General features: G+C 37.2%; 1 long non-coding RNA gene across 2 annotated transcripts; it reads right to left on the bottom strand.

Moving 5' to 3' along the window:
• Positions 1–764: 764 nt before the first annotated feature.
• Positions 765–17,952, bottom strand: LOC130933076 (uncharacterized). Of its 2 annotated transcripts, none has more exons than XR_009067606.1 (4): positions 17,456–17,952; positions 17,250–17,373; positions 17,022–17,170; positions 765–1,182 (listed from the first exon to the last, which is right to left on the bottom strand). It is a non-coding gene; the product is annotated as an uncharacterized LOC130933076 (long non-coding RNA). The 2 variants fall into 2 exon arrangements; XR_009067605.1 differs by lacking the exon at positions 765–1,182 and adding an exon at positions 14,741–15,598.
• Between the last annotated feature and the right edge of the window lie 5,347 nt (positions 17,953–23,299).

Below are 23,299 nucleotides of genomic sequence, written 5' to 3'. Positions count from 1 at the left end.
CTCCTCCTGAATCTCTGTTTTTCTACTGCTTCATCCAATCCTTCTTACTTCTTTCCATGGCAAGCTGTATGTAGGGCATCACCGTTGTCAATGGCTACATCCCATCCTCTCAGTGAAAAAGGTCCAAATGCTCTGTCACAGCACGACTAATCATCTGTCGGTTCTCAATCAGGTTGGAATAGAATCCCTTGATTCTTTTGCGTCTGTCACTAACGCCCAGCCTTCAGGAGTTTGAAGCTCGTCACAGTCATTCAATCCCAGAATCCTACTCGGAATACCATAGACAAGGTTTAGACTTTCCGAATTCTCATGAATGCCGCCATCAATTCTAGCTTATACCACGAAGATTCTGATTAAGGAATCCAAGAGATATGCACCCGGTCTAAGGTAGAACGGAAGTGGTTGTCAATCACGCGCATTCATAGGTGAGAATGATGATGAGTGTCACGGATCATCACATTCATCAAGTTGAAGTGCAACGAATATCTTAGAATAGGAATAATTCGAATCGGATAGAAAATAATAGTAATTGCATTGAAACTTGAGATACAGCAGAGCTCCACACCCTTAATATATGGTGTGTAGAAACTCCATCGTTGAAAATATATAAGTGAAAGGTTCAGACATGGCCGAATGGCCAGCCCCCAAAACGTGATCAATAGTCTCCTAAGATGAAGAATAAAACAAAACTGAGACCAAAGATGTCTAATACAATAGTAAATTATCCTATTTATACTAGACTAGCTACTAGGGTTTACAGGAGTAAGTAATTGATGCATAAATCCACTTCCGGGGTCCACTTGGTGTGTGTTTGGGCTGAGCTTGATCTATCCACGAGCTGAGACTTCTTTTGGAATTGAACGCCAAGTTGTAACGTGTTTTGGGCGTTCAACTCCGGGTCGTGATGTGTTTCTGGCGTTTTACTCCAGACAACAACATGGAACTGGCGTTGAGCGCCAGTTTACGTCGTCAATTCCCGAATAAAGTATGGACTATTATATATTGCTAGAAAGCTCTGGATGTCTACTTTCCAACGCCATTGAGAGCACACCATTTGAAGTTCTGTAGCTCTAGAAAATCCATTTCGAGTGCAGGGAGGTCAGATTCCAACAGCATCAGCAGTCCTTTGTCAGCCTCCTATCAGAATTTTGCTCAGGTCCCTCAATTTCAGCCAGAAATTACCTGAAATCACAGAAAAACACACAAACTCATAGTAAAGTCCAGAAATGTGAATTTAACATAAAAACTAATGAAAACATCCCTAAAAGCAGCTTGAACTTACTAAAAACTACCTAAAAACAATGCCAAAAAGCGTATAAATTATCCGCTCATCATTCATCTTGTTGCTTAGATTAGGTATTTTTCTTCAGAGTTCTTAAGAATGAATTCTAGTGTTTCAAGGTGATGTTCTTATCATCACCAAAGCTGATTGATCCTCATCAATTTAGCTCTTGAATGCAGTGTCCTGCTGAAGCTTGGCTAGCCATGTCTAATTCCTTTAGACTGAAACTTTAGACTAACATTGCATGATTCCTGAAATTCTCATTAAGAATTTTGATATCTTTATTTTCTTTTTCACTTAATTTTTGAAAAATCCAAAAAAATTACAAAATCATAAAAATAAAAAATATTTTATGTTCCTTGTTTGAGTCTAGTGTCTCATTTTAAGTTTGGTGTCAATTGCATGTTTCTTTTCTTCTTGCATTTTTCGAATTCATTCATGTGTCTTCATTGATCTTCAAGTTGTTCTTGATGATTTCCTTACTCTGATCTTTAAATTCTCTTGTCTTGAGTGTTTTGTTGTTTCTCATATGCATTCTCATTTTGTTAGTGTCAATAGTATACAAACTTCTAAGTTTGGTGTCTTGCATGCATTGTTATTTGATTTTAGTTGCATTTTGATTATTCCTCATCATTAAAAATTTAAAAATATTTTTAATTTGTGTCTTTTCAAGTCAATAATACAGAGAATTGAAGATTCAGAACATACAGCAGAGGAATTACATAGAAAAAGCTGGGCGTTCAAAACGCCCAGTGAAGAAGGAAAACTGGCGTTTAAACGCCAGCCAGGGTGCCTGGCTGGGCGTTTAACGCCCAAAAGGGTAATGTTTTTGGCGTTAAACACCAGAATGGATACCATTCTTGGCGTTTAACGCCAGGATGGCACAAGAGGGAAGATTCTGTTTTTTAATTCAATTTTTTTTTCAAGTTTTCAAAAGTTTTCAAAATCAAATCTTTTTCAAATCAAATCTTTTCAATCATATATTTTTAAAATCAATTTCTTTCCATTTTCAAAAATACTTGCTATCAATTAATGATTTAATTCAACATTTCAAGTATGTTGCCTTTTCCGTTGAGAAAGGTTTAATGTTTGAATCATATATTTTCTTGTTAGCCAAGTCATTAATTTTGAAAATCAAATCTTTTTAAATTATTTTTCAAATCATATCTTTTTAAAATCATAACTTTTGAATCATATCTTTTTAATCACATCTTTTTCAAAATAGTTTTTCAATCATATCTTTTTAATTTCTAATTTCAAAATCTTTTTCAAAAATCATTTGATTTCTTTTCCACTCTTAGTTTTCGAAAATCAATCAGTATTTTTTCAAAATGATTTTAAAATCTATTACTTATTTTCAAAAATTTCTTCCCCTCTTCTCACATCCTTCTATTTATGGACTAACACTCCTCCTCAATGAACAATTCGAACTCCATCTCTTTTAATAAGTTCGAATTTTTCTACCTCTCCTTCTATTTTTCTTTTCCTCTGACACCTCAAGGAATCTCTATACTGTGACATAGAGGATTCCATATTTTCTTGTTCTCTTCTCTTTTATATGAGCAGGAGCAAAGACAAAAGCATTCTTGTTGAGGCTGACCCTGAACCTGAAAGGACCTTGAAGCGAAAGCTAAGAGAAGCTAAGGCACAACTCTCTATAGAGGACCTAACAGAAATCTTCAAAGAAGAACCCATGGCAGCCGAAAACAACAACAATGCCAACAATGCAAGGAAGGTGCTGGGTGACTTTACTGCACCTACTCCCGACTTCTATAGGAGAAGCATCTCTATCCCTGCCATTGGATCAAACAACTTTGAGCTTAAGCCTCAATTAGTTTCTCTAATGCAACAGAATTGCAAGTTCCATGGACTTCCATTGGAAGATCCTCATCAGTTTTTAGCTGAATTCTTGCAAATCTGTGACACTGTCAAGACCAATGGGGTTGACCCTGAAGTCTACAGACTTATGCTATTCCTTTTTGCTTTAAGAGACAAAGCTAGGATATGCTTGGACTCACAACCTAAAGAAAGCCTGAACTCTTGGGAAAAGCTAGTCAATGCCTTCTTGGCAAAGTTCTTTCCACCTCAAAAATTGAGTAAGCTTAGAGTGGAAGTCCAAACCTTCAGATAGAAGGAAGGTGAATCCCTCTATGAAGCTTGGAAAAGATACAAATAATTGATTAGAAAGTGTCCTTCTGACATGCTTTCTGAATGGAGCATCATAGGTATCTTCTATGATGGTCTGTCTGAACTGTCCAAGATGTCATTGGATAGTTCTGCTGGAGGATCTCTTCATCTGAAGAAGACGCCTACAGAAGCTCAAGAACTCATTGAAATGGTTGCAAATAATCAATTCATGTACACTTCTAAAAGGAATCCTGTGAACAATGGGACGAATCAGAAGAAAGGAGTTCTTGAGATTGATACTCTAAATGCCATATTGGCTCCGAACAAAATATTGACTCAGCAAGTCAATATGATCTCTCAAAGTCTGTCTGGAATGCAAGCTACACCAGGCAGTACTAAGGATGCTTCATCTGAAGAAGAAGCTTATGATCCTGAGAACCCTTCAATGGAAGAGGTGAATTACATGGGAGAACCCTATGGAAACACCTATAATCCTTCATGGAGAAATCATCCAAATCTCTCATGGAAGGATCAACAGAGACCTCAACAAGGTTTCAACAACAATAATGGTGGAAGAAACAGGTTTAGCAATGGCAAGCCTTTTCCATCATCTTCTCAGCAACAGACAGAGAATTCTAAGCAGAGCCACTCTGACTTAGCAACCATGGTCTCTGATCTAATCAAAACCACTCAAAATTTCATGACTAAAACAAGGTCCTCTATTAGGAATTTGGAGGCACAAGTGGGTCAGCTGAGTAAGAAAGTTACTGAACTCCCTCCTAGTACTCTTCCAAGCAATACAGAAGAGAATCCAAAAGGAGAGTGCAAGGTCATCAACATGGCCGAATTTGGAGAGGAGAAAGAGGCAGTGAGCGCCACTGAGGAAGACCTCGATGGACGTCCACTGGCCTCCAATGAGTTCCCTAATGAGGAACCATGGGAATCTGAGGCTCACACTAAGACCATAGAGATTCCATTGGATTTACTTCTGCCATTCATGAGCTCTGATGAGTATTCTTCCTCTGAAGAGGATGAATATGTCACTGAAGAGCAAGTTGCTAAGTACCTTGGAGAAATCATAAAGCTAAATGACAAGTTATTTGGTAATGAGACTTGGGAGAACGATCCTCCTTTGCTCACCAAAGAACTGGATGACTTGTCTAGGCAGAAATTACCTCAAAAGAGACAAGATCCTGGAAAGCTTTCAATACCTTGTACCATAGGCACCATGACCTTTAAGAAGGCTCTGTGTGACCTAGGGTCAAGCATAAACCTCATGCCTCTCTCTGTAATGGAGAAGCTAGGGATCTTTGAGGTTGAAGCTGCAAGAATCTCACTAGAGATGGCAGACAATTCAAGAAAACAAGCTTATGGGCTTATAGAGGATGTTCTGGTAAAGATTGAAGACCATTACATCCCTGCTGATTTCATAGTCCTAGAGACTGGGAAGTGCATGAATGAATCCATCATCCTTGGCAGACCCTTCTTAGCCACAACAAAGGCTGTGATTGATGTGGACAGAGGAGAATTGATCATTCAAGTGAATGAAGAATCCTTTGTGTTTAAGGCTCAAGGATATCCCTCTGTCACCATGGAGAGGAAGCATGAAGAGCTTCTCTCAAAACAGAGTCAAACAGAGCCCCCACAGTCAAACTCTAAGTTTGGTGTTGGGAGGCCACAACCAAATTCTAAGTTTAGTGTTGAACCCCCACATTCAAACTCTAAGTTTGGTGTTGGGAGGTTCCAACATTGCTCTGAGTATCTGTGAGGCTCCATGAGAGCCCTCTGTCAAGCTACTGACATTAAAAAAGCGCTTGTTGGGAGGCAACCCAATGTTATATTTAATCTATTTTCCTTTGTTATTTCATGTTTTCTGTAGGTTGATGATCATGGGAAGTCAAAAAATCAATTGAAAAAGTAAAAAAAGAATGAAAAACAGAAAGAAAAATAGCACACCCTGGAGGAAGATCTTGCTGGCGTTTAAACGCCAGTAAGGGCAGCAAATGGGCGTTTAACGCCCAGTCTGGCACCATTCTGGGCGTTTAGCGCTAGAAAGGGGCACCAGACTGGCGTTAAACGCCAGGAACGGGCAAGAAGCTGGCGTTAAACGCCAGACATGGGCACTAGCTCGGCGTTTAACGCCAGAATTGGCATAAAGAGCATTTTTACTCGCCACTTGGTGTAGGGATGAATTTTTCTTGACACCTCAGGATCTGTGGACCCCACAGGATCCCCACCTACCCCACCACCCTCTCTCTTCTTCTTCACCCATTCACCAATCACCTCAACCACTCTTCCCCAAAACCCCCTCACCTATCAAATCCCACTATTCTCTTCACCACTCACATCCATCCTTCATAAAACCCACACCTACCTTACCATTCAAATTCAAACCACTTTCCCTCCCAAACCCACCCATAATGGCCGAACCATACACCCCTTCTCCACTCTATATAAACCCATCTTCACCTCTTCATTCTCACACATCCTAAACACTACTTCTCCCCCTTGGCCGAACCACAAAGCTATCTCCATCTCCTCTATTTCTTCTTCTTCTACTCTCTTCTTTCTTCTTTTGCTCGAGGACGAGCAAAACTTCTAAGTTTGGTGTGGTAAAAGGATTGCTTTTTGTTTTTTCATAACCATTTATGGCACCTAAGGCCGGAGAAACCTCTAGAAAGAGGAAAGGGAAGGCAAAAGCTTCCACCTCCGAGTCATGGGAGATGGAGAGATTTATCTCAAGGGTGCATCAAGACCACTTCTATGAAGTTGTGGCCATGAAGAAGGTGATCCCCGAGGTCCCTTTCAAACTCAAAAAGAGTGAATATCCGGAGATCCGACATGAGATTCGAAGAAGAGGTTGGGAAGTTCTTACCAACCCCATTCAACAAGTCGGAATCTTAATGGTTCAAGAGTTCTATGCCAATGCATGGATCACCAAGAATCATGATCAAAGTGTGAACCCGGACCCAAAGAATTGGCTTACAATGGTTCGGGGGAAATACTTAGATTTTAGTCCGAAAAATATAAGGTTGGCATTCAACTTGCCCATGATGCAAGGAGATGAACACCCTTACACTAGAAGGGTCAACTTTGATCAAAGGTTGGACCAAGTCCTCATAGACATTTGTGAAGAGGGCGCTCAATGGAAGAGAGATTCAAGAGGGAAGCCGGTTCAACTGAGAAGGCATGACCTCAAGCCCGTGGCTAGGGGATGGTTGGAGTTTATCCAACGCTCAATCATTCCCACTAGCAACCGGTCCAAAGTTACTATAGACCGGGCTATCATGATTCATAGCATCATGATTGGAGAGGAAGTAGAAGTTCATGAGGTCATATTCCAAGAACTTTATAAGGTGGCGGACAAGTCCTCTACCTTGGCAAGGTTAGCCTTCCCTCATCTCATTTGTCACCTCTGTTATTCGGTTGGAGTTGACATAGAGGGAGACATCCTCATTGATGAGGACAAGCCCATCACTAAGAAATGGATGGAGCAAACAAGAGATCCCACTCATCATGAAATCCCTGAGATGCCTCAAGGGATGCACTTTCCTCCACAAAACTATTGGGAGCAAATCAACACCTCCCTAGGAGAATTGAGTTCCAACATGGGACAGCTAAGGGTGGAGCACCAAGAACATTCCATCCTCCTCCATGAAATCAGAAAAGATCAAAAAATCATGAGAGAGGAACAACAAAGGCAAGGAAGAGACATTGAGGAGCTCAAGCACTCCATAAGATCTTCAAGAGGAAGAACAAGCCGCCATCACTAAGGTGGACCCGTTTTTTAATTTCCTTGTTCTTTATTTTCTTGTTTTTCGAATTTTCATGCTTATGATTATCTATGTTTGTGTCTTATGATCATTAGTGTCTTAGTGTCTATGCCTTAAAGTTATGAATGTCCTATGAATCCATCACCTTTCTTAAATAAAAAATGTTCTTAATTGAAAAAGAGAAGAATTGCATGAATTCTAAATTTTATAATAGATTAATTATTTTGATGTGGTGGCAATACTTTTGTTTTTTGAATGTATGCTTAAACAGTGCATATGTCTTTTGAATTTGTTGTTCATGAATGTTGGCTCTTGAAAGAATGATGAAAAAGGAGACATGTTACTGAGGATCTGAAAAATCATAAAAATGATTCTTGAAGCAAGAAAAAGCAGTGAATATTCAAAAAAAAAGAGAGAAAAGAGAAAACGAAAAAAAAGAGAAAAAAAGAAAAAATAATGAAGTTGTGATCCAAGGCAAAAAGAGTGTGCTTAAGAACCCTGGACACCTCTAATTGGGGACTCTAGCAAAGCTGAGTCACAATCTGAAAAGGTTCACCCAATTATGTGTCTGTGGCATGTATGTATCCGGTGGTAATACTGGAAGACAGAGTGCTTTGGGCCACGGCCAAGACTCATAAAGTAGCTGTGTTCAAGAATCATCAAACTTAACTAGGAGAATCAATAACACTATCTGGATTCTGAGTTCCTATAGAAGCCAATCATTCTGAATTTCAAAGGATAAAGTGAGATGCCAAAACTATTCAGAGGCAAAAAGCTAAAAGCCCCGCTCATCTAATTAATATTGATCTTCATAGATGTTTTTGGAATTCATTGCATATTCTCTTCTTTTTATCTTATTTGATTTTCAGTTGCTTGGGGACAAGCAACAATTTAAGTTTGGTGTTGTGATGAGCGGATAATTTATACGCTTTTTGACATTATTTTTAATATATTTTTGGTATGTTTTAGTTAGTTTTTATTATATTTTTATTAGTTTTTAGTTAAAATTCACTTTTCTGGACTTTACTATGAGTTTGTGTGTTTTTCTGTGATTTCAGGTATTTTCTGGTTGAAATTGAGGGACCTGAGCAAAAATCTGATTCAGAGGCTGAAAAGGACTGTAGATGCTGTTGGATTCTGACCTCCCTGCACTCGAAGTGAATTTTCTGGAGCTACAGAAGCCAAGATAGCGCGCTCTCAATTGCGTTGGAAAGTAGACATCCTGGGCTTTCCAGCAATATATAATAGTCCATATTTTGCCCGAGATTTGATGGCCCAAACCGGCGTTCCAAATCAGCTCAAAACTACCCGGCGTTAAACGCCGGAACTGGCACAAGAATGGGAGTTAAACGCCCAAACTGGCACAAAAGCTGGCGTTTAACTCCAAGAGAAGTCTCTACACGAAAAAGCTTCAATGCTCAACCCAAGCACACACCAAGTGGGCCCGGAAGTGGATTTTTATGTCATTTACTCATTTCTGTAAACCCTAGGCTACTAGTTCTCTACAAATAAGACCTTTTACTATTGTATTCTCAATCTTTGGATCACTTTAGATCTTTAGATCATCTTTGGATGCCTAGTTCTTAGATCATTGGGAGGCTGGCCATTCGGCCATGCCTAGACCTTGTTCTTATGTATTTTCAACGGTGGAGTTTCTACACACCATAGATTAAGGTGTGGAGCTCTGCTGTACCTCGAGTATTAATGCAATTACTATTGTTCTTCTATTCAGTTCAGCTTGTTCTTGTTCTAAGATATCACTTGTTCCTCAACTTGATGAATGTGATGATCCGTGACACTCATCATCATTCTCACCTATGAACGTGTGCCTGACAACCACATCCATTCTACCTTAGATTGAGTGGATATCTCTTGGATCCCTTAATCGGAATCTTCGTGGTATAAGCTAGAATTGATGGCGGCATTCAAGAGAATCCGGAAGGTCTAAACCTTGTCTGTGGTATTCTGAGTAGGATTCAATGATTGAATGACTGTGACGAGCTTCAAACTCCTGAAGGCTGGGCGTTAGTGACAGACGCAAAAGAATCAATGGATTCTATTCCAACCTGATTGAGAACCGACAGATGATTAGCCGTGCCGTGACAGGGTGCGTTGAACATTTTCACTGAGAGGACGGGATTGTAGCCACTGACAACGGTGATGCCCAACATACAGCTTGCCATGGAAAGGAGTAAGAAGGATTGGATGAAGACAGTAGGAAAGCAGAGAGACGGAAGGGACAAAGCATCTCCATACGCTTATCTGAAATTCTCACCAATGAATTACATAAGTATCTCTATCTTTATTTTATGTTTTATTCATAAATCATCCATAACCATTTGAATCTGCCTGACTGAGATTTACAAGATGACCATAGCTTGCTTCATACCAACAATCTCCGTGGGATCGACCCTTACTCGCGTAAGGTTTATTACTTGGACGACCCAGTGCACTTACTGGTTAGTTGTGTGAAGTTGTGATAAAGAGTTGAGATTGCAATTGAGCGTACCATGTTGATGGCGTCATTGATGATCACAATTTCGTGCACCACTTCCCTAGTCCTATATCCGCGCGGCGTGCTTTCCTACCTTGCGCCGCTGTGCTCTCGCCGCCGTGCCTCCCGCCGTCGCATAATCTGTGAGTGTTGTATCGCATGATGCTCGCTGCTGCGATCTGTGGGTGTTACCGTTGCTAGTGTCGCCATCGCTGCTGCTCTCTTTTCTGCCGTGGTTGACTTCGTCGTGGCGCTGCCGATTTAGGTAAGTCGCAAACCTCCTCTTTCCGCTGCGATAGTTCCCTCCTATCTCTATTCAATACTTTAGTTCAATGTTCAAACTTCAATCCGTTTTATTCCCTTATTTTGTTCTGAATATGATTATGAATTTATAATTTTGCTAGTTATTGGATTGATGTTTGAATCTTCTCTACTGAACTAAACTCAGTTAAATTTTTGAATTCTTTTAGTTGAATTTTCTTCTATTCTATTTTATTCTGAACTATCTAAAATGAATTATTTAATTTTTTTGTTCAATTTTGTTTTGAATTTGTTATTGTTCAATTTTTAATGACTGATTCCTTTCAACATATAACAAACATTCATAAAAGGGTTAAGTACTGTTTTCGTCCCTAAGATTTGGGGTGAAAATTAAATTCGTCCTTGACCTTTTTTTGTTATTAAAATCATCCTTTTGTCCATAAAAAATATTTTTTGGACAATTTTACCCTTAAACAAAAATAAAAAAAATCCCCCTTTAATATAAAACACCAAACCAGGAATGTTCCCTTTATCTTCCTTCTTCTGTATGAAGAACTCCAAGGCTTCATCCAACTGGCTACCTACCTAAGGTCCCTTATCTCTAATCTCCCTAACCAACCTAACAGCATGATGAAACCTATTACTCCCATACAAAACACTGACAAGGACACTAGCGGCCGGCCCAATGGAAGAAGTGGAGGCAGTGGTAGACGTGGGCGGCAGCGCCATAGTGGAGTATAGTGAGGACGAAGGACTCGTTGGGACGGGGAAGTGTTAGGGCAGAGAGAGAGGTGGCCACGACGGCATCATTACAGGAGGAGAAGTCTGTCGAGGAGAGAATTTGGAAGATTCGGGTGATGAGTGGGTCGCACGTGTTGAACCAGTCCTTAATGGAGGATGCAATGTCCTTTTGGTTTAGTGTGGAAGAAGAAGAAGATGAAGGGGTTGCTGTTGTGAGAGAACAGGGATCTGCGTTGGTTATATGTTTTAGTTTTTTGTTTTTGTTTTTTATTTATTTTTGTTTAAGAGTAAAATTGTCCAAAAAATATTATTCATGGACAAAAGGATGATTTTATAAGATTTTATAACGTTAAGGATGATTTTAATAACAAATAAGGTCGGAGACGAATTTGATTTTCACCCCAGACCTTAGGGACGAAGACAGTACTTAACCCTTTATAAAAATACTTATTCATAGAATAGTGTAGATTGTTCCATTAGAAACCAACAATAGAGTAAAGGGTTCTGCTGTACCATGGTTCTTACTAGTTAGTACTTTATTTGCTTATGTTTTATGTTCTGCAGATAGTGATTTGAGGAGTTGAGACAAGGAGTAATCACTGTATGGCCGAAGTTTAGGCAAAGTTGAATGCTGAACCCCATTTGAAACATGTTTTCGTACCATTTATTCTGTTATGAGGATCATATTTGTTGATATTTTCTGCAATCCTATGATTTATTTCTCAATTCAGATGGTTATTATGTGGGAATTTAGGATATAACACTCCATTTACCATGTATACCTTTTCATCTGTAATCTGTTCTGGAGCATGTCTGGCAATAAATTACTTCAAAGAAATAAGTGTTTTATAAGCTTTTGATATGGGTTGCTTTAGAAGCCAATCTAAATGCAGTCATGGATTTGCTAAAATATAACCAATTCTTCTTGTTAGAGATCAATTTATGGTTGAGATTTCTTCTCTTTCCTTCTTTGCAGTAAAAACAAAAGTAGAATAAAAGGAAAACATGGATTTATTTTAGTTCAATCCTCTAACCTACTTTTAATTCCTAAGGTCTTCATTATTCGGATTAAGCTCGATTTCACTAATGAATTTTTAAGCTTGGAAAATATTTGGATAAATTTGAAGCAGATGCTTGCACATTTTTGAATTTTTTATTCTTATCCATTGAGATATAAATTAAACTATTTGGTGTTCAGATGAACACCAAATAGTAAAGTTTACTGAGTGCAAGAAACCGATTGAAACAACAACAATAACAACAACAAAGCCTTATCCCACTAAGTGGAGTTGGCTACATGAATCAAACGACGCCATTATGCTCTGTCATGTATCATGTCTACAGAGAGACCGTTTACATATAGATCTCGTTTGACTACCTCATGGATGGTATTCTTAGGTCTTCCTTTGCCTTTCGCCCCTTGTCCATCTTCCATCTCATCCACCCTCCTGACTAGATGTTTTATCGGTCTTTTTCTCACATGTCCAAACCACCTGAGATGCAATTTAACCATCTTTTCCACAATAGGTGCTACTCCAACTCTCTCCCTTATATCTTCGTTCCTTATTTTATCCAATCGCGTATGACCACTCATCCCTCTCAACATCTTCATCTCTGCCACACTCATCTTATGTCCGTACTCCCCTTTAGCCGCCCAACACTCCGTATCACAAAGCATAGCCAGTCTTATAGCAGTGCGATAGAATTTACCTTTAAGTTTTAAAGGCACTTTTTTGTCGTATATAAAACTAGATGCATTCCGCCATTTTGACCAACCTGCTTGGATCCTATGATTTACATCATGTTCAATCTCTCCATTATTCTGTATGATGCACCCAAGATACTTAAAACTTTTAACTTTTCGTAGGATGTTTTCTCCAATCTTCACCTCTATATTAGGGTTTTCCCTTCTGAGAATGAACTTACATTCCATATATTCCGTCTTGCTACAGCTTATGCACATACCATACACTTCTAGAGCTTCTCTCCATAACTCCATCTTCTTATTTAGGTCTTCCCTTGACTCTTCCATAAGGACGATATCATCGGCAAAAAGCATGCACCATGGCACATGCTCTTGGATGTGCTTTGTGAGTACTTCCAACACTAATGTGAAAAGATATGGACTTAAGGATGATCCCTGGTGTAATCCTACACCAATAGAAAATTCCTCTGTCACACCACCTTGAGTCTTCACACTAGTTGTGGCCCCATCATACATGTCTTTAATTGCACTAATATATGCGATCCTTACTCTCCTATTTTCTAAAACCTTCCATAAGACCTCCCTTGGTACTCTATCATATGCTTTTTCCAAATCAATAAACACCATATGTAGATCCCTTTTATTACTACGATATCTCTCCATCATCCTTCTTAATAGGTATATCGCTTTAGTGGTAGAGATCTACCTGGCATAAATCCAAATTGGTTCTCTGTTACTTGTGTCTCTTTTCTCAACCTCCGTTCTATCACCCTTTCCCATAACTTCATGGTATGACTCATAAGCTTGATCCCTCTATAGTTTCTGCAACTTTGTATATCCCCCTTATTCTTGTAGATAGGTACCAAGGTGCTCTTCCTCCACTCATCAGGCATCTTCTTTGACATTAAAATCTCATTAAAAAGCTTCGTTAACCAGTCGATGCCTTTTTTTCCAAGACCCTTCCAAACCTCAATTGGGATATTATTAGGTCCTACTGTCCTACCATTTTTCATCTGCTTTAGAGCCTCTTTTACCTCGAAGTCTCGAATCCTTCGATAGTAGTCAAAGTTTTGATCTTCTTCCCTTGTGCATAACCGACCAAGGCTTGGAAGAGTCTTCTGTCCCTTATTAAATAACTCGTAGGAGTAGCTCTTTCACCTTTCATTAATCTTCTCCTCTTGAGCCAACACCTCTCCATCCTTATTCTTTATGCACTTAACCTGATCCAAATCTCTCGTTCTTCTTTCGCGGCTCTTTGCGATTCTATATATACTTTTTCTCCTTCTTTCATGCCAAAAGACTGGTAGAGACCCTCATATGCTCTTGTTCATGCTTCATTTATAGCCACTTTTGTCTCTTTCTTACCCACCTTATATTTTTTTCAGTTATCTGCATTATGGCATAAGGACCACTCTTTAAAACACTCCCTTTTTATCTTTATCTTTTCTTGTATACTCGCATTCCACCACCAGGACTCCTTGTCTCTTGGTCTTATTCCTTTAGATTCACCAAAGCTTTCTTTTGCTGTTCTTCTAATAACTTCTGCCATCTCCCCCCACATCTCTTCCGCGCTTACACTCCCATACCACTTTGCTCTTCTCCTACCCGTCTTAGGAAGCTTCTTTGTTCCTCACTTTTCATCCACCACCACCTCATCCTTGGGTTCTTTGTATGATGTATTTTTCTCATCTTTTGCTCACTGCGAAAATCTATGATGAGCACCCTATGTTGTATTGTCAAACTCTCTTCCGGGATAATTTTATAATTAATGCAAAATTTTTGGTCGACTCTCCTCAACAAGAAGAAGTCAATTTGAAAGCTTGTCATGCCACTCTTATAGGTTATAAGATGTTCATCTCTTTTTTTAAAACATGTATTTGCGATGAGAAGATCAAAGGTTGAGGAAAAGTCCAAAATAGTTTTACCCTCGGTATTGATTACCCCGAAACCATGGCCTCCGTGAATACTCCTATATCCAGTCACTTCTCTCCCAACATGGCCATTTAAATCTCCTCCTAAAAAAATCTTAAGCAACCAATTGAAAAGTTTTGCTAAATTGTTTAAAATCGTAGTGTACTCTGCATAAAATCCACGTCCAAAAATGACTTGTTAAAATATACATATGAATATATATAAAATATTACAAGTAGAATCGATAAACAATCGAACATGATTTAAAATTAATATAAAAAATAAAATAAAATTGATTTAATTTTATCAATTAATTTTTTCTCTCTCTCGATATACATATCAGCTAATTAATTATTGAGAAAGATAAAAGAAAAATATTTATATAATATTGCTATTGAGTTCCAACCATAAAAAATTCAATTCAAATGAATACATATTACATCATTTCAATTTTCTTCGTACATTATCAAATTAATCTAAACAAAATATTTGATTTGCAAATCAACAAATCATTTCAGAATTTACATGCTCATAATTATATATACATGTTTCTTTATCTAACTAACTAAAAGGTAGCTGCTTCTGCTATACATTGTTCATAAGCTTGAGAAATTGCATGCTGAAGACATGTCAAAGTTTTTTTGATACTTTATGACTTTCATTAGCCAAAAATTAAAGTTATCCATTGTAAATTTCTCTATATACTTGTGTTTTGGCTTTTCAACATTTTTTCTTTGGTTCACACATTGATCTTTTTTAGTGGAATGAAAACTTTGTAATGGATCCTCATCATTTGGCCTTTCCTTGTAAATATTCTGATTGATCTCTCATTACAGAATACTATCCTGTCACTTGAGATGAATAGCAAACCTGCTAGAGGCCCCAATATTGTCGAAAGATAGAGTGGCGAAACTTTTAGAAGTGTTTCACCTTCTCTGACATTGAAGAATTGCTTATGTAACACCCTAACTTTCAAATGTTATGCTTCTGGCTGCGTCATTCTGATAGTTCGGGTATTACGACGATTTTTAAAATATTTAATACTAAAATATGAGCCTGTTTAAACTTTAAATCTTAAACCGAATTTTCAAACATACATTCATACCTTTCAATACAATTTACAATACTTATATATATATATATATATAAACTTCCCATATCAAAATTCCTATCCCTCTTGCAAAAGTTATAATATTAATGGTGAGGGAAGAATAATAATAACTAAACTAAAACATCTTCTATCGCATAAGCTAAACCGAACTACTCTTCATAAGCTTCTTCGTCCATTTTCTGAAAAGAGAAGTCTATAGGGGGGTGAAAACCTAACCACATGGTCTCACCACAGATTTTTAGAATTTGTTATAAGAAGGTATATAGTAAGTAAATTGTTTTTTAAACTCAATGATTAAGTATCCAAAAATCCCAAACTCAGGCTTTCCTATAAAAGAAAATTAAAAGTTTCCTAACAGTATGAATGTTCAATCACAGTCTTCAACTCAGCGACTCAAACAATTCTACAACCAAATCATCATCTCATCATCAATATCCAAACTCGAAGGTACCACAACAGAAATAAAACAGGCAAAACATACAAGGAAAACACAGTATAGATTGCAGTCACAGCAAATAGCTCAGATAGTAATTAATAACAGTTAAGCATTTAGGCAGACCCAAACAAATTCAAACTCAAGCAAAGCATACAAGTGCATATGATAAATGCATATCCTATGGCTGATGATATCCTCTGTCGATTACGTAGCTATCCCGACATGTTCTCAAGCTAAAAAATATACCATGGGAAAAACCCCAAGCTGACATGGGGAAGAGAACGCCCCCAAGCTCAAATATATCCATGGGACGAATCCCAAGCTGACAAGGGGAGAAGATTCAACACCCCAAGCTAACATGGGGAAAACAATACTCCAAGCTGACATGGGGGAAACAACACCCCAAGCTCAAGAGTAACTACGGAAAAAATCCCGGCTGACATGGGGGCAACGCTTCAAGCTCAATATATTCAAGATTCTCATAATTATCATTTCTATTTTCGATACTAATTCATATCTCACTTTCTCATTCATCCTCATTGTCATTCAATTATTCAAAAATCATACTCAAAAATCAATCTTCACTCTCATACTCATTCTCATCATACCACTTGTTCCTTTCTTTAATAATTCAAATTCAAAATATAATTCATTCTTTTCTAAATAATTCTTTTCTAAATAAACCAAGCACCAAACATAAACTTTTTCTTCTTAATTCCCAGAAATCAAATTATAAAATCCTTGAAAATTTGAATCTTTCTAAATAACCATTTTTAAACAGAGTCTCCAATTTTTATAAAAATTTAGGCAACATCTCCTCTAAAATTCGGACTATGCCACCCTCGTGGGTCCCATCAAAACCACAATTTCCAACCCAGTCTCAACTAGTTTCAAATATCAAATCCTCTCCAAAATCAAACCAAATTCCAACATTTAAACATCTTCCAGTGATTCAAGGAAAATCAATTCAATAACGACTAACTGAACAAACCAAAACAGCAAATCAAAATAACTAGCTTCCTCAATAATTCAATAAACTAATCAAATAAATGATCACAGCCATCCAAACAGATCAATTCAATTCATAAAACTCATGTAATTATAAAAATATATTTTTCATACTATTATCGACTTATAACAACTCTTAAAAGTAAAATGAATTTTAAGAAAATGCCCCTACCTCGACACGTTCAAATCACAATCCAAAAGACTCAAGAAATTTCTTTCCTCTCGACCCGAAGTCAATGGCAGCTTTAATTCATAGCCCGCACACTTTCGCCACAGCATAAACATCTTTATGTCCCAACATGCAATCCCGGTTATTAACTCCTAAAACATCAATATCGTGGAAACCTCAAAACATATAACAGAAAACCAAAGGCGAGAATTCCGAGATAGAGACACTTACTGGAATAAAAGAACGACGCGTCAATCACCCCAAACTCAACCCGCAGTAGCTCTAATAGCGGCCAAGAGCTTCAGTGGCTCAGCAACAACCTTAATTTTTGACATGCAAACGCATAAAATTAACCCTACAATATCTATACGTCAGAGTCCTTAACCACAGATAGCTATAATGATTACAGAAAGAGCTTCAAAGCACGAGCAACTCACTGTAAAAAGAAGAATGACAGAAGTGGAGCGGCGGCTCCGATGGCGACCTCCGACAGCGGCGACGGAGACAACTTCACGGACGGCGACGTGGTTTGGCGACGAGTCAGCTGGGCGGACCAGTGGCAACAGATCCGACGCGGTTCTGTTTCCTCCCTCACGCGTCCTTCACTCGTGACCCCTTTTCTCTCGCACGTCTCTTCTTTGCGACGACGCAACTGCCAGCGGCAAGGACAAACGGCAGTGACGGGGTTGATGGGCTCAGCAACGATGACCAGGAGTGGCAGCTCCCTGGATGACGACGACGGCGAGGTTGACAGCGGCAAGTTTCTCCTCCCCTGGCGCTCCCTTCCTCTCTCTCGGATTCCCCTCTCCTCTCATCCCTTTCTTCTCCCTCGGGCCCCTTCCCCGATCCCCTTTCTTTTTTTTCTTTCTTTTCCTTTTCTTCTTTCTTCCTTTCAGCTGGTAGGTTAGGTTTGCTAGGTTAGGTTTGTGTTTAGTGTGTGTTGTGTATGGGTATAACAGAGTGAGTGAGTGTAATTAGGGTGTGTTAATTTAGGTATTTTATTAAAATTTTAGGTATAGTAGTGTAATTTTATAAAATAAATAAAAATATAGAATAATAATTAAAAACCAAATTAAATATAAAATATCCATCTTTAAAATACCTTCCAATTACAAATTTATAAATTAGTTTTAATTAAATGCTAATTAAATAAAAATTGGAGATAAGTAAATTAATTTTCCTTTATTTATAAAATAAGGTTAAAAATTTAAATATTTAAAAGTAACACATAGAGAATATTCACTATTTATTTATTTATTTATTTTCTTTTATAAGAACTCTAAATAATAAATATAAAATTTTTTAAAAATATGATCTTAAATAAATATAATAGACCATAAATATTTAATTAATAACTTTTTAGAATTAGGGGTCTTACAACTTAAACACTTTGTCGTCTCCACCAAATTGAAGAATTTTAGCCCCTAAGCTCAACTTCCCGTTAAGACTTTTAGATATCTTTGGTGCCATTCTAACTGCAAATCATACTCATGTATATCAATTGAAATTTGGTCTACTTCACATGAACGCCAAACAAATCATTTCGATAACAACAAAAGGGTACTAGCATATTCTTGGACTCCTTGTGAAAGACTATCATCACAAGTTCTTCTAAGTTTGTTTAGAATTGAATATACTATACCTAAAACAATGAAAGTGAAAGTCAACTTCATCAACTTAATGCCTGATTGAAAAATAATAACAATTCGTAAACATCCAATTTTCGGCTATACTCTTTACCAACATCTCTATTTCAATGGCTTAAGGAAAAATATTTATAGAAGTTAACAAACTTAGTAATAATATGGAAAACAACAATCAAGTTATGTCATTGCATTAAGCAGAACCCAATAGGAGGGTAAAAGGAAAGCATAAGATTATCCAAATCAGTGTTATGTCCATCTACTTAGACAAAAAATAATTCAGAACCTTTCACTCTGTTGTTGATTTCTAATGGAACAATCTACATTATTTTATGAATAAGCATTTTTATGAATGTTTGTTATATGTTGAAAGGAACTAGTCATTAAAAATTGAACAACAGTAGATTCAAAATTGAGTTCAGTTTAGTAGAGAAGATTCAAAAATCAATCCAATAACTAACAAAATTATAACTTCATAATCATATTCAGGACAAAATAGAAGAATATAACAGATTGAAGTTTGAACATTGAACTGAAGTATTGAATAAAGGTAGGAGGGGACTATCATAGGGGAAAGAGGAGGTTTGCGACTTACCTGAACCGGCGGTACCACGACGGAGTCAGCTCGGCAGAAAAGAGAGCAGCAGCGATGGCGACATTAGTAACTTGCAATACGGCAACACCCACAGGCTGCAGCAAGGAGCATCATGCAATACAACACCCACATGGCAACACCCACAGACGACGTGACGGCAGGAGGCATGGCGGTGAGAGCATAGTGGCGCGAGGTAGGAAAGCACGCTGCGCGGAGAGGGAGATGAGGACTGGTTTTGCGACTTTTTGCCTGGTTAGGGTTTGTTTGGTGCAATTTTGATGTTGAGAGAAAAAGAAATGCAAGCACACATTATTTTTTCTAGTTAACTAATTTTGATTTTGTTTTCTTTTATGAAACTATTAGATTGGTGTGATTTTAATTTAATTTGATTGTAAAAAGGGTGTTTTGGACCTTTTTTTACACAAATAAAAAGAATTATTTAATTATTTAACATAAATAATTATAAGGATATATTTGTCTTTTTATAATTACTTGTGAGGGTATTTTTATATATGTAATAGCATAATATTTTTTAAAATTTAAATAAAAAACAAATGTCGATACAGATAAATATAACCCACGTGGCAAATTTTTATTTGTCCACTTTTTATATCGTACTGATACATATAAAATATTAATCGTACCGAAGCAATCACCTTTTTTTTATTATCGAAAATGGAAATATATCCTATAACATCCTATCCTATCCTATAACATCCTTTAAAAAGAAAGTTATTCCCATTACTTACGTATAATTTATTAGGTTCATTATCAATTTCTGTCACATGTTTTCATCTACTAAAATTTAAATGCCTTCTGTCATCATAACCTATAGGATTTGTCTTTAGTAAGCTCAAGTCTTTTAAATTTTTTTAATATGCACAAAATATAAATTATAAATAAAGTTCATATGAAAATTTAATAATAATAATAATTATTATTTTATATTTATCATAAATATTTTTAAATTCAACTAATGAAACCTTAAACTTACCACACTCCAAATTCACTCTCTAAACTCACCACCACTGTAAACAAACTCTAAACTCACCCTAATTCCTAATTCCTAATTCCTTTTCCTATTAACTCACCACAACCTACTCCACTTTTCTCTGGTCTCAGCCGTCGCCGTCCAGCCCAGCCATCGTCGTCGCCGTCTAATCCATCTCCTAGCGTCGTTCCTAGCCTCTCCCTCCCCATATCCTCTTCTCTCTTCTCTCATCGAGTCGTCGTCAGTACCGTGGTGCTCTGTCTCCCCCTTCATCCTCCACTTCCAGAGTAACAATGGAGCCTCAGTCTCAGGTTTGAATTTGCTTCATTGATTTCTTTTTTTTGTTCCTTTTATGTTCTTGTTGTATGAATTTGTTTGAACTTATTCAGTTGTTTTTTTTCTACTTATTTTTTCTTTAGGATTTTTGTATTCCTTCCTTTCATTGATTTCATTCAATTATTTTTTTTGTTCTATTTATTTGTTTTGATTCGGGAGTTGTATGCTATATTCATGTCGGAGGGACAAAGTGACATGAAATAGAGTTATAAAGGAAGCTCTAACTTTCGATTTCACAGAGAAATATGCCATGTGCAACGCTAACATAGTTATTTATGACCTGAAAGTAGTTTTTTATAGTTGCTTATTATGGTGATCCATGACATAAGAATGAAGTGTTGTGCTACAAGCATGTTGGTGTAGCTAAGATTCATGCCAATTTGCTAATTATATGTAGTAATTATAATTCTCAATTATTGTTCTGTTGGTATGTAACATAGTGAGGCATGAGGCTTCATGAATTTTACAAAAAATACTACGAGAATTGTGTAGTTCATTTGTATTTTGCATTGCAGCCATGTCAAATGCTATTTTCCATCACGACTAGTTGCAGAAATAGTGGCAAAGACCATTCTTTGAAAAAAGAGGCGGGCAAGTTTACAATTTTAATCAATGTTTTTGAAAAATCAACATTTTCTATTTTGTCTGTAAAATATGCTCAGTTGCCCACTCTGCCACTCAAAATACTTCCACTTCTTATTTCCTCTTTCGCTCTTCACATGTGTTTTGCATTTGCCTTTTCTGTCTTTATGCGATCTACAATCTTTAGTTTTGGCTCTGGAGCTAGGCTACATTTTTATATCTAGTAGTGGCATTATGAATTTAAGAAGTGGCAGCAGCTATCTCTGATCATCATTGGTAAACCTTCTCTTTTTAATTTCTTTTACTAATGGTTTGTTTTGCTTATTTGATTATAAATTGTACCTAATTTGTGCTATTTTGCTGGGTAATTAACGTTAGTCACCATAAATTACAGAAAGCATCAAATAGTCAAAGACACACAATGGATGAAAATGCACATAATGTTAGTGATCATATGGATGAAGACGCAACTTATGATGTGGTGGATATAGATCAATATCATATAAATTCTTGGGAAGATATTGGTAAGATCGATTTCTCAGATCTATGTATAGAAAATATTTATCAATTACACTTTGTGTAATACCCGGTCTAACCGAAATTAATTAAATAACAAGTTAAGTAGGAGCGAATATGGCTGGAAGATTTGGCAATTAGAATTTGATGATTTAAATATGATATTTGGATTCAGTGAATTTTTCCAAGTCGGAAAACAAAGTTTTCTGCGTAAAAGCGCGCAGTGAAATTTTGACCGGAAGTACCGGCTGAGATCTGTCTGGTACTGCAGCTGAGAAAATTGATTATGAGTAAATAAGATTAAGAAATGAGGAATTATAATTAGGGGAGGTAGAAATATTTGAAGTGCGATTTAGAGCGCTAATCTTAAAGGTTTTGGCCCAAAATTGGGCCAACGGACAAAAATAAGTGAACCGGGCCTAAGTAAGCCCAAGACCCAACATATATAAACATTAGTTATGAGCATTTCAGCTCATTTTGCCCTAAAGAATGAGTGTTGGGCGCTGAATTGAGAAAAGAGAAGAGAAGAGAGAAAACCTAACTCTCTTTGATCTTCAAACCACCATAACTTGATCTACGGAGCTCCGATTGACGAGCCGTTTGTGGCCACGCGTCGCTCTTCTTATCTTCTACAATTATATTTAAGCGTTGTGGTGAGTATTTCATTTATCTCTGCCCAGTTTTCAAAATTCCCCACTATTACACGTTTTTGGGAAGTTAGTGTTGAAATCTTGTGATTTTGGGTGTTTAGGGATACTCCAACATGGGTTCTAAGTGAGTTCTATCCCTACTTCATATGAGCTGAGGTAAGAAGTGCTCAAACCCTTGTGATTTGTCACTTTTATGAGCCCTAGGTTGATGTATGTATGTGATATTGGTTATGTTAGTGTATTTGATGATTTTGGTGCACAATTGGGAGATTGGTGTTGCTTGAGGAGCTTTGGTGAGACTTGAGGCTAAGGTTGGTGGAGACTTCCAAAGAAGAGGCTCAATTGGTTTGGCTACAAGAGGTACGATTTAAGTTTCATTTAAGTACCGTGTGGTGTGATGAGAATTCCTAGGCTAGATGCCCCTAGGATTAAGTTTGGATTGTGTAAATGGTTGGTGCTAATATGCATAGTTGGTATGTAATGTGAATTAATGATTGGGTTGAGAATTATGTGACCTTGTATGCTTGGTGTATTGAGAATTTGATGCATTGGGTAATGAGTATTGATTTGTGGTTTATGTATCTAAATTATGAAATTGGGCCGGAGGCCGTGAATTTTGGGCCGGAGGCCGGAAAGAGGTAAGTAAGGTAAGTTGATGTGTGCATTGTATGATGACACAAGTGATTGGATGAATTTCGAATAATGAATATATGAATGATTGGGTTGGTTATTGAATAATAAGGTTTGAGGAGTTGAAGTGTGGAATTTGGTAATTTTGGGTGAAATTATGTAGATGAGGCATGTTTGATTTTGGTTGAGATATATTATGTGGTCATATATGTGAGTATGATTATTGATGCCTTGATGGTATGATAATGCATAAGAGATATGTATGTTGATATATATGCTTAAGGAATGATTAAGGTTGATTTGGGGGTGAAACCACGTGATAGTGAGTATGATATTGA

This window comes from Arachis stenosperma, chromosome 6 (assembly GCF_014773155.1).
Source record: "Arachis stenosperma cultivar V10309 chromosome 6, arast.V10309.gnm1.PFL2, whole genome shotgun sequence".
In the NCBI taxonomy this organism is placed as follows: Eukaryota; Viridiplantae; Streptophyta; class Magnoliopsida; order Fabales; family Fabaceae; genus Arachis; species Arachis stenosperma.
This window is presented reverse-complemented; position numbering and strand designations above follow the sequence as displayed.